At 43.6% G+C, this 13,293-nt stretch overlaps 1 pseudogene; it reads left to right on the top strand.

Moving 5' to 3' along the window:
* The window catches only part of LOC147751231 (uncharacterized), a 97,194-nt pseudogene that overhangs the window by 61,116 nt on the left and 22,785 nt on the right, over window positions 1-13,293 (top strand).

Consider the following 13,293-nt stretch of genomic DNA (forward strand, 5'->3'; position numbering starts at 1 on the left):
TTTTGCCTGGAGAGCCCACATAAAAACCAGACAAACCGGCCAAGTCAATCTGACAAAGCTGCGTATCCACTGGGCTAAAAACTCAGGGTAGGTGCTGCTCTAAGCTTTTCTGTGGCAGCAAATCTGTTTCAATGGGACATCACAGAGAAGATATTCAGCCTCATGGAACCCTGTGTTGCTACAGATTGCAGCCTTGCCCAGCTGGAGGAAATTGAGCTCCTAAAAGGTGACTAAATCCAAAGTAGAAATCTTCATCAGGAGAAGATGCCAACATGATCTGGCTAGCGAGGGACCTTCGTTGGGCATCAACTTTGTTTTTCTCCTCCTCTGAGCTTTGCTTCCAAAAGTCAATGACTTTACCCGGTCTTCATCCAACGGCTACGGACCTCAGGCAACCTATTTTGGCAATAGCTTGCTGCCTTTCCCCACTGAGTATTCAAATGGGCAGTGAGAGACATTGGGCAGCTTTGTAAAAAGTGACCACAGAGGTGCATCTGCACAGGAGTCTGTCTATGTCACATACGTATAGGTGGCGGCCTCAGCATCAATTAATTTGCCTTCATACACTGCTGCTTAACAAACCTTCTCATCCGCAGGTGCTGTTTGCCACCTGTGGGTGCAGTGGTGACACGATGTACAGAGTGCAGGGCCCATGCATTTACTTCAGAGGAGCTAAAGAGCCTGGTGTCTGAAGTCCTTCCCCTTTACCACCAGCTGTATGGCTCACCAGAGGGGGAGGTGAGTACTGCTAAAACAGTCTGCTAACATGTTAGTCCAAAAACCATTAGCACACATTGTGCCTCGGAGTCCCAGATTGAGGTCAGTGTTGTCTATATCAGATAGTGTGGGCCAAACCTTCACCTATGACATGAATATTTCAGTTTCACTGTACTATGTGGATTTCACATCATAATGCTGATGTGTTTAGAGACCTATACCCTGCACCTGTTGTGTACACATATCTATGCATGTTTAGACATGTTGTTGCCTATGATGACACAGCTTATCAGTGAATCTGAGAAAGATGTGTGGGTGTTACACCCTAACCTTTGTATGTGTCCTGTGAGTAGCATGAGAGTATGATGGTAGATATGTGCACAGTTCTACATATCCTGCTACACCGATGAGGCTTCATCCAAACTACTGTCAGTCCTCCCCCTCTGCAGTAGAGGCATGCTCCAGACCCTGACCACCCTGATGGCCTGCATCCTGGTGGTGGTGCACCCCAACCTTGACGGTCAGCGGCAAGCCCAACAGCTTCTAGGAGGGGGTGAATATTAAGCATGGGTGAATTTTGCGAATCTCGCGTTCGCGAATTTTGTGGATTTGCGAACTCGCAATTCGCAAAATCCGCGAATTCTCGCGAATTTGCGGATTTTTTTTTGTGTGTTCGCGCGGGTTTCTGCCAGTTCGCGAGGGTTTTGTACAATTTCGCAAAAGCGAACTTACCTGTCGGCTCGCAAGTTTTGCGAACTTGTTGTTTCTACGTGTCCAGCCTGTTTGGGACACTCTTCTTCATCACTGCCACTCTCTGTCACCACTGCCACTCTCTGACTACTCATGCCACCCTCTGGCCCACCCATACCACCCTCTGTTTCATCACAGCACCCTCTGGTTGTCCAGTCAGTGTACATTATTGTGGCAAAGCAAAGCACACCTTCCCTGCCTCAAGTGACCTGAATTAATTTGGGGCTGATTAATGTGTCACAGAATATTTTTTTAGCTGGCACCCGCTTCCTTAGTGCTTCCTGATTAGTGATCTTTTGCACTTGCTAAGTGCTTTCATTGTTGCAAAATTAGTTACAACACCTGCCCTGCCACAACTGACAATAATGAATTAGGGGCTGAATAATGGATTTGAACTTCCAGCCTGGCTCCTGCTTGTCTCCCTTAGCTGTAATTCAGGACCTTTGTGGCATATGTGTAACTATTCTGAGGTTCAGAGCAGGGTCACATAATAGTTGCAAGTAGGCAACTGAACTCTGGAGGGGCCCCTCAGGAAGCACTACAGGAAATGGCTACTAATGATGAGCCTGAACTTTTGAACCTGGTAAGTAGTTTCAGTTTTGATAAGATCGTATTTCTGCAATTTTGCGCTTATTCGCGGGGCGCGAAGTTGTACTGGGAAGCCGCGAACTCACGCGAACAGTGCGAGCAAAATCCGCTGCTCGCGGATTTGTGGATTTTGCGGGAGATTCGCGAATCTCGCGGATTGCGAATTTACCGAAAATCCGCAAAATCCGCGAGCGAAACGGATTTTCCGCCCATGCTTAGTGAATATTTTCCTGAGTGACATTTTCTGCATAACCATCTATCATATGTTTCAGGCAGCGATTTCCCCATCGGGCTTGAAGGTGAGTCAGGTCCCATACAATGAGAAAATAGTTGTATGTGTTGATCTTGCAGGTTGTGCTAGCTGAGAACTGTTGACTCTTGTCCATGTGACCAGGTATTGAGCAGGAACCAGTAATATGACCGTTTTCAGAGTTTACCAACCACAGAGCTGGCCAATGTCATAGGTTGCCTACATTATCAGTTGCTGTCATGTGTGACAGCAGTCCCAAACAGCCAACTTGCCTTCCTTGTGTCTAGAGTGATGCTTCCTCACAACTGTTTTATGTGAAGGTGGTCCACAGACTTGTGGCATGGCATACAATGCTCACTGGATACATCCAGTGTGCACTACTTCACCTTGATAAGTGGGGAATGAACAGCATATATTGGCTGACACCATTGGTGCCACTTGTATTGATGGGTATATGCTGGCATGTGCATCTCTAGGTGATGTACTATAATATGCTCAACTGTTCCATGCATTAGCTGAGGCCCTACATGGTTTCCATTTGTTCCCATCATATGGGTATGTTGTGGCTAATGTGTTTATGACAATAGCTTTGTCATGATGGATGTACAGTGTAGGATGTAACCACATACAGGGGGTGGAGACATGGGTGGGTGAGTCACACATACCCAAAGACATTGTTGGATATCATTAGGCAGGCCAAACTACTGTTGCAATGACACACAGGGCGGGTAGACTTGCAGTAATATCTGGCATTGTGAGTTTGCATGCCATTGAAATCGGAGTATTTTGTGAGGTGTGATGGACATGTGCATTTGTGGAGACTGATACACTGGCTGGTGACATGCATCAGGGAGAAACATGCTGATATGTTGGTGCCATATGTGTGTGTCAGCACTAAGAACAACATTGGTATGTGTGTTCACGAAGCTAGAAAGTTAAAGAGAGGTCCCTTCTCCTGTGTACACAAGGGACACCATTTTCTGGAAAGGATATTTACTCATCCTCCTGTACTTTCAGTGTCATGATGGCATTGACAGTTACAAAGTTAAAAAGGTCTGCTGATTTGGGACATCATGGACTGTGAATGATCCTAGCCATAATCATGTATAATGCTGAATTATGCTGATATCTCATACCACATGGACCCACAATGTCTACATTTTACTCTTCAGGACTACATGTGACACCTAGCTAACCCACTCATGTAGCTTACAACAGCGTTATCTGGCACTGGTTAAATGTGTACGTGTCACTTGGGAAGTGTGAATAGTGTGGAGTGTGCACTTCCATATCACCTCAAACTTGGTAGTCACACATTTCAGTGACAGAGCTGTAGCAGGTGCCCAGCAGTTCTCCATGTTGTAGGTTAGGGACACCTGACCATTTGCTGACTGCAGGGCCCTGTGTGGATAGGTAGAGATGGTTTGCATGCCGACATACCATTTGAAGACATCAGATACCTATGGAATGCTACAAGGGCCTAGGTTTAAAGGCTGATGTGATTTCCTACTACATACAGGCTGCTGGAGCTGACAGTGGTAATGATACCATTATGTGTAAGTTTGCACAGGTGATATAGCATTCATGCACGTGCTCATGCCATTGTTTGAGCCAATCTGTGAAATTGTGTAATGTGTTGCAGTAGATCTGTTTGGCGAGTGAGTGCACACTATAGCAATTAACCTGTTCCTACTTTTCTTGCAGCATCAACCCACGGCAGTGAAGGAGACAGATCAGTGATTGTTGGGGAAGCAGCTGCCCAGACGGGTTCAGGTCGCAGCAGTGACACATATGGAACCAGTAGCAAGCATGGTGGTGGGAGCATCCTGGAGGAGCCTTCAGACTCCTCTTCTACATTTTCAGAGTCATCCTCCAATGTACAATCGGTGTTGGTGGTGGACCAGACAGAAATTCCATCCACTTCAACCATGTTCACCACTCCCCCTTCTATCTTCACCCTCTGCTCTGCTCCCTAACAAGGTGTCCGTGCCCACTCCCTCAGGAGGAGGGGAGGCTCTTTCTCTCCAGGTATCTCACTCCCTGCCTCAGTCTCACCTGCTGATCTGCCAGTGGAGGCCATTGACATCCTGAGGCAGATCTATGTGGCTCAGAGTATAGTGCTGAATGCAATTGAGGTGCAAGGACCACAGCTGATGCAGATGGTCTTGTACATGGAGGGCATTCATGCTGATATGTCTTCCCTACAGAGATATTTTCAAGCTCTTTCTTCCACACTTACAACAGCTTTCCATGATTTCCAACTTTCCAGCCCACCTCCAGCGACCTACCCATATACAATTCCTACTCCCAAACCTGCCCAAAGCACACACACACACAAGAATGCATCGAACTCGACATCCCCACACAGCACACACAAAAACAAATAAGGAAAAACACAGGCACACACTCACTCTCAAGGTACTTGTGCTTCTCACCACCACATCCACTGATCTGCATTCAGACACCACACCAACAGACACTCCACCCTTGCAGCAAAAAAACACAGTAGCAGACACTACATACAAGCAGCAAGATACCACAACAAAAGACATTGCCACTATCCACATTACACACATGGACATCATAAAAACAACACCAGCAACATGCACATCATATACTGATGAAGAGCAGACACATTCCACAACAACACATACATCAGACTCAGAGACACATGCACGCACAGCTACACCTCAGACTTCACATCCCTCTACCTCCAACACCACACCGTCACCTCCTCTCCTGTCTTTCCAAAATGTCTGCCTTACTACCCTTGACCTCTTCCCTGCCACAGCTGATAAACCCAGGTCTGGTTTCCCGACCTTAACCACTCCTCCCACTTCTAACCCTGCAAAAAGTGAGAATAAGAGGAGAGGTCAAAATCCCTGAACTGACCTACCCCCTCCCAGAACCCAAGAGACCTCTTTACTACACCATTCCAAATCCACAAAAAGTAAAAAAAAAAGTGAATCAAATGCTGCCCCCCACCCCTCCCTATACCTCTATTTAACCTTAATGGTTATAAAATTCCAAAATTGATCCAGCCCAGGCCTCCGGCAGCCCAAACCAGCTCTCCACATCACGATACCCACCCTCCCACAGCCCAACTCAGCCCTCCCAAATCTGATACCCACCCTCTCACAGACCAACCTAGCCCTCCCAATCCCATCTCCAACCCACCCGAGTGACCTTAATTGACGTGCCTGGCCTGCCCACTTGATGCCTCTTCCTGGGGAGGATTCCCTGGCAGTGTTGATGAAGTTTGTGGCACAGCAGAGTGCTGGACCACACTTATGTGAATGGACTGGCATTTGCCCTTTGTTTTAAGAAAGAATTTCCTTGTGTAAAATAAAATACTTTCTTGGCTTTTAATTTTTTTTTTAAATATTTTTTAATTGAGCGTAAAATAGCAGACATGAAAACGAAGGTACATAAAACAGACAGATTTACGAAAAAAAGTTAACACAATCTCTATTCTCATATTAAAATAGAAAATAAGTAGGACAAAGTCATAATCCAATTTACACGATCAATATGATAAGCAAGATATACAAAAAAGAATTGATCATATAAATATCCTGTCTCATGTATAAAGAGTACAAAAAAGTGCAAATTCATATTCTATTTAACATGATGGGAAAAACCAGCATCCTAAATAGCCGATCCGTGATAACATGTACCCCCTAACTTAAAGGGCCTATATAATCCCAGGCAATACCAATCTCATATTTTAATGAAGTGGATATAGTGATTCTGAAGTTTGGCTGGGCAAAGAAAACACCTCGGGTTAAGTTAACCATTTTAAAATTGGATATAGAGCAGGGGGGACTTGCACTACCTCATTTACCTACTTATTATCAAGCTGCGCTACTTAACTTAACAGCTCAGCTTCTGGCCCCTATCTCAAACTTTGAACATTTTCTACTTAGTATTATGCTAACAGAGAGCGCAATAAAGCAACCAGCATTCTTGCGCACTGCAAAGTTACCAAAAGTGACAAGATATAAGGTCGTAAATACACTCTCAAGCCGTTTGCAGCAGTTTAATAAAAACTATAATGTCCCAACATTCCATGCATATATTGTGAGTTATGGGGTCTTATGCTCTCGCAAAAGGGGATCCAGATGTACAGTATGCTATGCTTTCCTATGTTAGGCAACTTTACAACAGCATTCATTCGATAGCACGGGAGGCTTTTGCAAAACAATTCGATTCTCAGAGCTGTGATCTTTGGTTAAGCTTCAGGCAGATTACATGTTTTCTCTTGACAAATTTTATAGGACCTAACGAGAGAGCCAGAATAAGTTTAAAAGCAGCCTTTGAGGTAAATGTAACTGGTATTGGCAGATGGTATAGGCTATTGCGACAGGATATGAATAAGTGCCTCGTTGAAACAATGCGCCCAAAAATTGCTCAGGAAATGAACTGCTGGTTTAATATCCAGGAATGGCAACGAGTCGGTGAGCTTGGCCATAGGTCTTTGAGGGCGGCCAATTTCAAAATGCTTTCTTTTTGTTGATGGCCTTTGTCCTACCATTGCTACGGATGCCAATCGTTGCACTTGTGTATTTTGGAATGTGTGTCTACAGTTGTATATATTTGACCATGATAGCTGATCCATTTTCAGTGATTTGTATAGTCAAATCTTGGAGAAAGTTATGGAGTTACAGAGGCCGAGAATGAAGGATGAAGATTCAATGGATGTATGTGCGGGAAGAGTTCTGATTGGAGCAAGCATTGCATTGTGTGGTATCTGATATGGTAAGTATTGCAGCTTGCCTAGCCATTGTCCGGGTATTTGGGCTTGCAGTGACACCTAGGATGTAGGGTGGATATGTGCTTGATGTGTGCCAAGTTGATACTTGCTTCTCCACACATTGAGGGTGTTGTTTTGTCATATCTATTTGGTACTTTGGATGCATATATAACCATTTACATGTATGTTGTGTTAACTCTTTTTTTCAGTATATATCTGACAACTGCTGTTGCTGCTATGTACTTTGTGAGAATATTTTTTATCCCTAGTTAACCTCACGCCACACGTCCTGTGAGCAAGGAGACAATGAGCCAGATGCAATATGGACTGTGGCCTTGGCCCTTTGCCTGCCATTAGTGCCCCTGCTTTGACTAACCTATTTCTGCAGGGAGTCTTTACATTGTGGACTTCAAAAGTTTGCCATCATGGGCTATATGCATTCCATTTCCCTGCCTTTCCTTTTTCATGTGTGAAATGTGTGATGACACATTGCAATGCTTTAGCAGGGGAGAAGTGTTTTATGTTCCTGAGACATCTATACTGATAAACGTTTGATGTGACAAGATCTTAATAGCAATGTAAGGATGTCATTGAAGTTGATCCCTATATTATTGATGTGGAGGGTCTGTTTGATGACACTATTTAATGCACACATCGGTACACAAGCTTCAGAGATGATCAGTAATTTGTTCTCCCTCAGACATAGTAAAACATGTAGGTATTTAATTAGTAGCTGCATTACGCAATCATGTAGCCAGAACTGTTGGATTTGCCATTGATTGTTAGTAGCATCGTTTATAAGGGATATCTACTGTCATCATTGCATTGCATTATAATACTGCCTCAGTACTGAGCAGACAACACTGGGAATAGTGTATTGCGAGTGTCTTTGCAGTTAAATCTACCATGAAGGTTCTGCTGCTGAGTTGATTTAATGTAGCATCCTGAGGTCAAATATGGAGAGTCTGATGGGAGGCATGTCTGCATCAGCTTTTTTGGTCTGCAGGGAGTAACCACCAGAAGACTCTGACCACTTCCAGCCCTGCTACGCTACTCTCACTACTTACTGTATCAACTGTTCCCTCAGGCCCCCTCACGTCATGCTTGTCATGCAAAATGTGTTGGCAACACTTCTCCATGTGTTGACATGGGCATATGTTACTCAGACAACCCCTACACTCATTTTGTGCAAGCTCAACCCCTGCTTATCCATGACAGTGCATCGCCTGGCTGTTGACTGACTGTAAGGAGGTGAGCGTGAGTCTTACTGGCGATTGCGTCCATGACAATGTGTAATTGGAACGGCATAGAGCAGGTAGAGCAGCGGCAGGACTTGTGCAATTGTCTCCATGGCGGTACAGTATGTGCAACGCTCTGTACAGGTGGGTGTTGACCTCTGCTCTCTCTCTTTCAGCCAAACCTGAAGAGCAAGTTGGACATCCATGATTATGTCGTCAGAATTGTGCTCTGTAATTTGGCAGCCGGATTGTGAAGCGTTCTGCTGTTTGATGGCCTCTATTGGTATTTTCAGACACCACAGTGGTTGTAATTTCCTGTCCGAGTCAGAGGGACTGTGGAGGTCAGAAAAGTGTCTATTCACATGCATTGTAATAAAACCGTCGGGCCAACCACTTCCAACAAGACCATCAGCGGTCTGACCACCTCAGTCTGACTAGCAATCTAATTAGGCCCTAAATCGAAAGGTAAAACCTCTGACTGGGATGAATCTGGTCTCTGTATCAGGCTCCTGCTCCATCGCGGGTGGCCTTAACTCACATGTAGGTACTGGTCAAGCACAACTATTTGATTGCAGTTAGTGCATACCACTTTTTGGTGCTATTTTTTTAATTTAAAAGTATAAATATTCTTATCTCTAGTTCCCCTTATTGGATTTTTGTCATTTAGTGTAATTTTGATCCTTAAATTATTATCTACCTTTATAAAAATGGAGTGAGATTTTTATTTTGTTGTGTTTTTTACTTTTTACCTGTTTTGGTACTTCTGAATGCTTTACACATTTTCTTAAGTTAAGCCTGTCTGTTCAGTGCCAATGCTACCAGGGGTTGAGCTCAGGTGTGAACGACTGAAACTTTTACTGTACCTAAAACAAATAGTGACATTATTACTTGTGGGGGGACTACCATCCACCCCAAATCATAATGCACTTTCTCCCAATCAGACCTCATGCTCTAGAAGACACTAATTGCTCCAAATCCTGTGCCAATTGAGGTGAATGCTGAACTTGAATATTTGTTGCATAGCATTTTAGATGAAAGCATTGTCATAAAACAAATTTTATAGGCTGGAAGGGATGCAGGCGTGATGATGATCATGGGAACCAACTTCCAATCTTCATGGTCCATTTTTGTTATATAAATTCCATGTAAGACATCCTGACAGACAAGAAGCTCCGCCACTAAGGCATCAATAGAGTGCAGTACATAGTTGAAAGTAGAAATTGGAGAAAGTGCAGCTCCTCTCTCCTCCATTCAATCCTCCTCTTCCCCACCAATGAGTTAACTATATATAAACATTTAAACATACATTTTGTTTTAAAGCTATTTGATCATTTTTGTGTTCCCCAGCTGATCCGTAAAATGATTGTAATTTGAAATAGCATACTGCAAACAGAGCACTGAAAAGTTATTAGTCTATAACTCACAACAGATATTCTTGTACTGAACCTAATATGTCAGCTGTGACAATAAATGCTGTGAATGAATGCTAGTGTAAAGCTTTACATGATTTGTAGTTTAATATGGCAGTGATTTATCTTGGACAGTTTTTAGAATAGGATAGATTAAATATTGACTCCATATACCTACTGAGAAAAATTACTATGATTTGTTTCCAGAAGTTAAAAGAGGGAGTTGTGCATACTTCCTTAAAGCAATCTAGGATTTGCATTAGTAACATACCACTGTAATGAATACTGCACTGGATGGCTCCCAGCTGCGAGTCATTTAACACGCTAAAAACAACCACCAATGTGTTCATAATCAGTTTTGATTTGGCACTCATTATAGTTGGCACAGAAGGATGCAAGTAGTAACTGTGGACTACAATTGGCCAGACATAACAGCTGGCACATAAGCCAAGAGAATCATCCCTGGCATATGATTCTTTCAAATCAAGAGTCAGATTTACCAAAGGCATGTATGAGCCTTTGTTATCATAGCAAACCATTTAAACAATAATAATATAATGTTAGAATGTCATAATGCCTTTATAAAAGACTATCGAAAACATACCAGTTTCAGTGGCGGCTCCTCAGAAAAGGTGGAGGAGTGTCACCACATTGGTCAAAGTAGAAAATAAAAGGATAATAACAATAATCCACATTTGTAAAGGGCCAACAATCACCCGTAAGAGTCTCCAGGCGCTGGGGGCCGTTAGGAAGATTAAGCAAGCTTTTGCCCAGAGTCACATGGTGCTGGGCTAATCTGCTGCCGGTGCCGGGGATCGAACTGTGATCCCCAGATTCCAGCGTCAGTCACCCTGACCACGGCACCACATAACGTATTATCTTTTTATTTTTCCTATTGAAGTCAGTGGCTCTCATGATGGGTTGAGGGTGACTAGAGAAGGGAGAGGAGTAGTTTGCACTCAGTGTGAATGACTGCTTGGCCGGCCCACTTGGGTGCAAGAAGTAGCTGTGGACTACACTTGGCCCAGACATAACAGCTGGCTCATAAGCCAAGAGAATCATCCCTGGCATATGAAACTTTTAAATCAAAAGTCTGATTTACCCGAGGCACTTACAAGCCTTTGTTATCATAGCAAACCACAATGATACAATGTCGTAATGCCTTTATAAAAGACTATCAAAAACACACTAGATTCGGTGTTAGTTCCCCAGCTAAGGCAGTGGAGCATCACCCCACTGCTCAAAAGCAAAGATAAAATAATAACAGATCAATATTATCATTTTATTTTTCCTATTGAAGTCTATGGCTCTTGAGGCAGGGCTGGCCAGAGCAGGGAGAGGAGGGGTTTGCACTCTTTAAGTGCACATGACTGATTGGTCTGCCCTCTTGGGCAGGCAAGACAGTCCTGCACAATTTGCGTTTTCCCCACCAGGATTGCTTTACAACCTTGCGAGGAACATGCAAAGACCCCCAGTGCCATATGAGCGCCGAATCATTGCGCTCAGACCAATCACATCACTGCATTGCTGCATTGTGATTGGCTATGGGAAACCTGGGAGCCTTGGTGCTTCTGCCTGCTGTTTCCTGCTGCCATTGGAGACAGGAAGAAGAGGACGGAGGAGAAGCGGTGTCCGGCTGGCCCGGGTAAGTGTTATTTGTTCTTTTCCACCCCCGCCGCATCACTTCTGTCCGGTAGCAGCCGCTACTAAGATCAAACCTTGAACACTCAATTCATTAAGAATCAAAAGCATGATGGAATTCCTCTTGTTAGGATATTGAAAGATGTTTAGATAGTTGAACCAGTAAGGTACAAGTGGTTCTTAATGGAAGTTGAAGTTAATCAATGAACTCCCCTTTCCTGATTCCATGGAACAAATAAAGTGGTGCTGGAACAATTTTCAGAGCGGGCAAGTTGACCATCAACATCACCTGATTTAAGTGCCTTGATTGTACTTTCCATGCCGCTAATAAAGGTATTTTTTACATTTGTACTTTACTTTGCACAGCAAGCACGTCTTTATGTATGTGTTGGAAAACCTCTGGAATCCCTTTCACCTGTACCTCAGCGAGAATGTTACTAGTTAAAATGACAAAAGATCATAAACATGCTGTCACAGAAAGAAATAGTCAACACAACTTTTCAAAGAATTAGCAGCACTTTGTCAAGCTAAATTTCCAGCCATGAAGCAGTTTGCACTTCACCGTACAATAAATACTTGAGGACTAATAAATAAAGGTATTTTCATTATTAATCTCCCAATTTTTGTCTTAATAATCCTTGATGTTGAAGCTCTTTGCTAACATCTGCATATTTTCTCGGACTAAGGTACATGATCTAGTCTCTTTAATGCATCTCGAGTAGGAACATGCATGTAGCGTCTTTGCTACAGCTTTAAAGCACACCATAGATGGCTATCCCGGCCATTAATAGGCCTACTCCAGCCTTTACCAAGGGAGTCGGCCTTCAATGGCCCGCATAGCCCATCTGCGGTGGACTACTAAGCTACCAGAGCATTCCACCACGTGAGGGCATGATGTACTAATTAGTCAAAACAAAGGCATAAAAGTATCCTTTCAGGCTCTTTGAGGCCTATGTTCACAACGTGAATGATATACAGCTAACAGCCCACGCATGGCCACTGATCTGTGAAAGGGTGCTGAAGTTAGCCACTGGTTTTCCACAGCTTGGCTGAACTACTTTTCATAGTTCAGCCAAACCACGTAGACGCAGGGGCTGAGCAGCTAGTGGGGAAGCAATCAGTGAGCAAATTGTTACTATTCTGTGTTTTTCCTGCGAACTTGTTTGGGGAAACACTGCTTCAAGCGAGCTTGTCTTTTGTTCAATCCAGAACAGAATATTTTCCCATCTGATGGGAACCTTACCAATGACTGCATTCAGTGTTTGTGGGCTGATGCCCAGTGTAGCCAACTGAGGTTGTGCAGCTCGAGCCATTCGCGCAGAGTTATGTGTTAAAGTTCGCATAACGAACTGTGTCGAACATCCGTATAATGTCAATAAGTGTTTTAATAGTGTCTGCAAATGTACGGCTGATAAATCAGCAACATTAGGATGCGGTGTATATCTGGCTAAGACTGGCCATGTCGCTCCCTCATTGCCTAGTCTAAAATTTTTGCTGTATGTGGAAGGGCGTCATCAAACTAATTCTTATGTTCTTGATATGTTAAAGTGATTTCTAATTCTTCATAAAGAACCTTATCTTGTTTGCATCGTGGAGTGGCCCTGCTGCTGGGAAAGTAACTCATGAATAGGAACCCTCTGTCCAATACACTTTGTAAGCCTCAACCACAAAGATAACATCCCTACCCCTGAGAGACCATGTTGTAATAGTTTTTGAGTAACCGCATGTCTGCAGTTTTTAGCAGAGTTAAGTGCTGGATCCTGTTCATCTCCAGACATAATTATGTATGAATTTCAGAGAATGTAACACAATGGGAATAAATCCTTTCAATAGTTCAAGCTTGAACAACCTTCAGCCAATACATAGGGGTTCCCAACTCAGCTGAGGAGGATAGATCCTACCACCATGGACATCCACAGTTAGAAGGTAAGTATGGATTCCCGAAAG

Source organism: Lissotriton vulgaris, chromosome 1_1 (genome assembly GCF_964263255.1).
Source record: "Lissotriton vulgaris chromosome 1_1, aLisVul1.2, whole genome shotgun sequence".
Lineage (NCBI taxonomy): Eukaryota > Metazoa > Chordata > Amphibia > Caudata > Salamandridae > Lissotriton > Lissotriton vulgaris.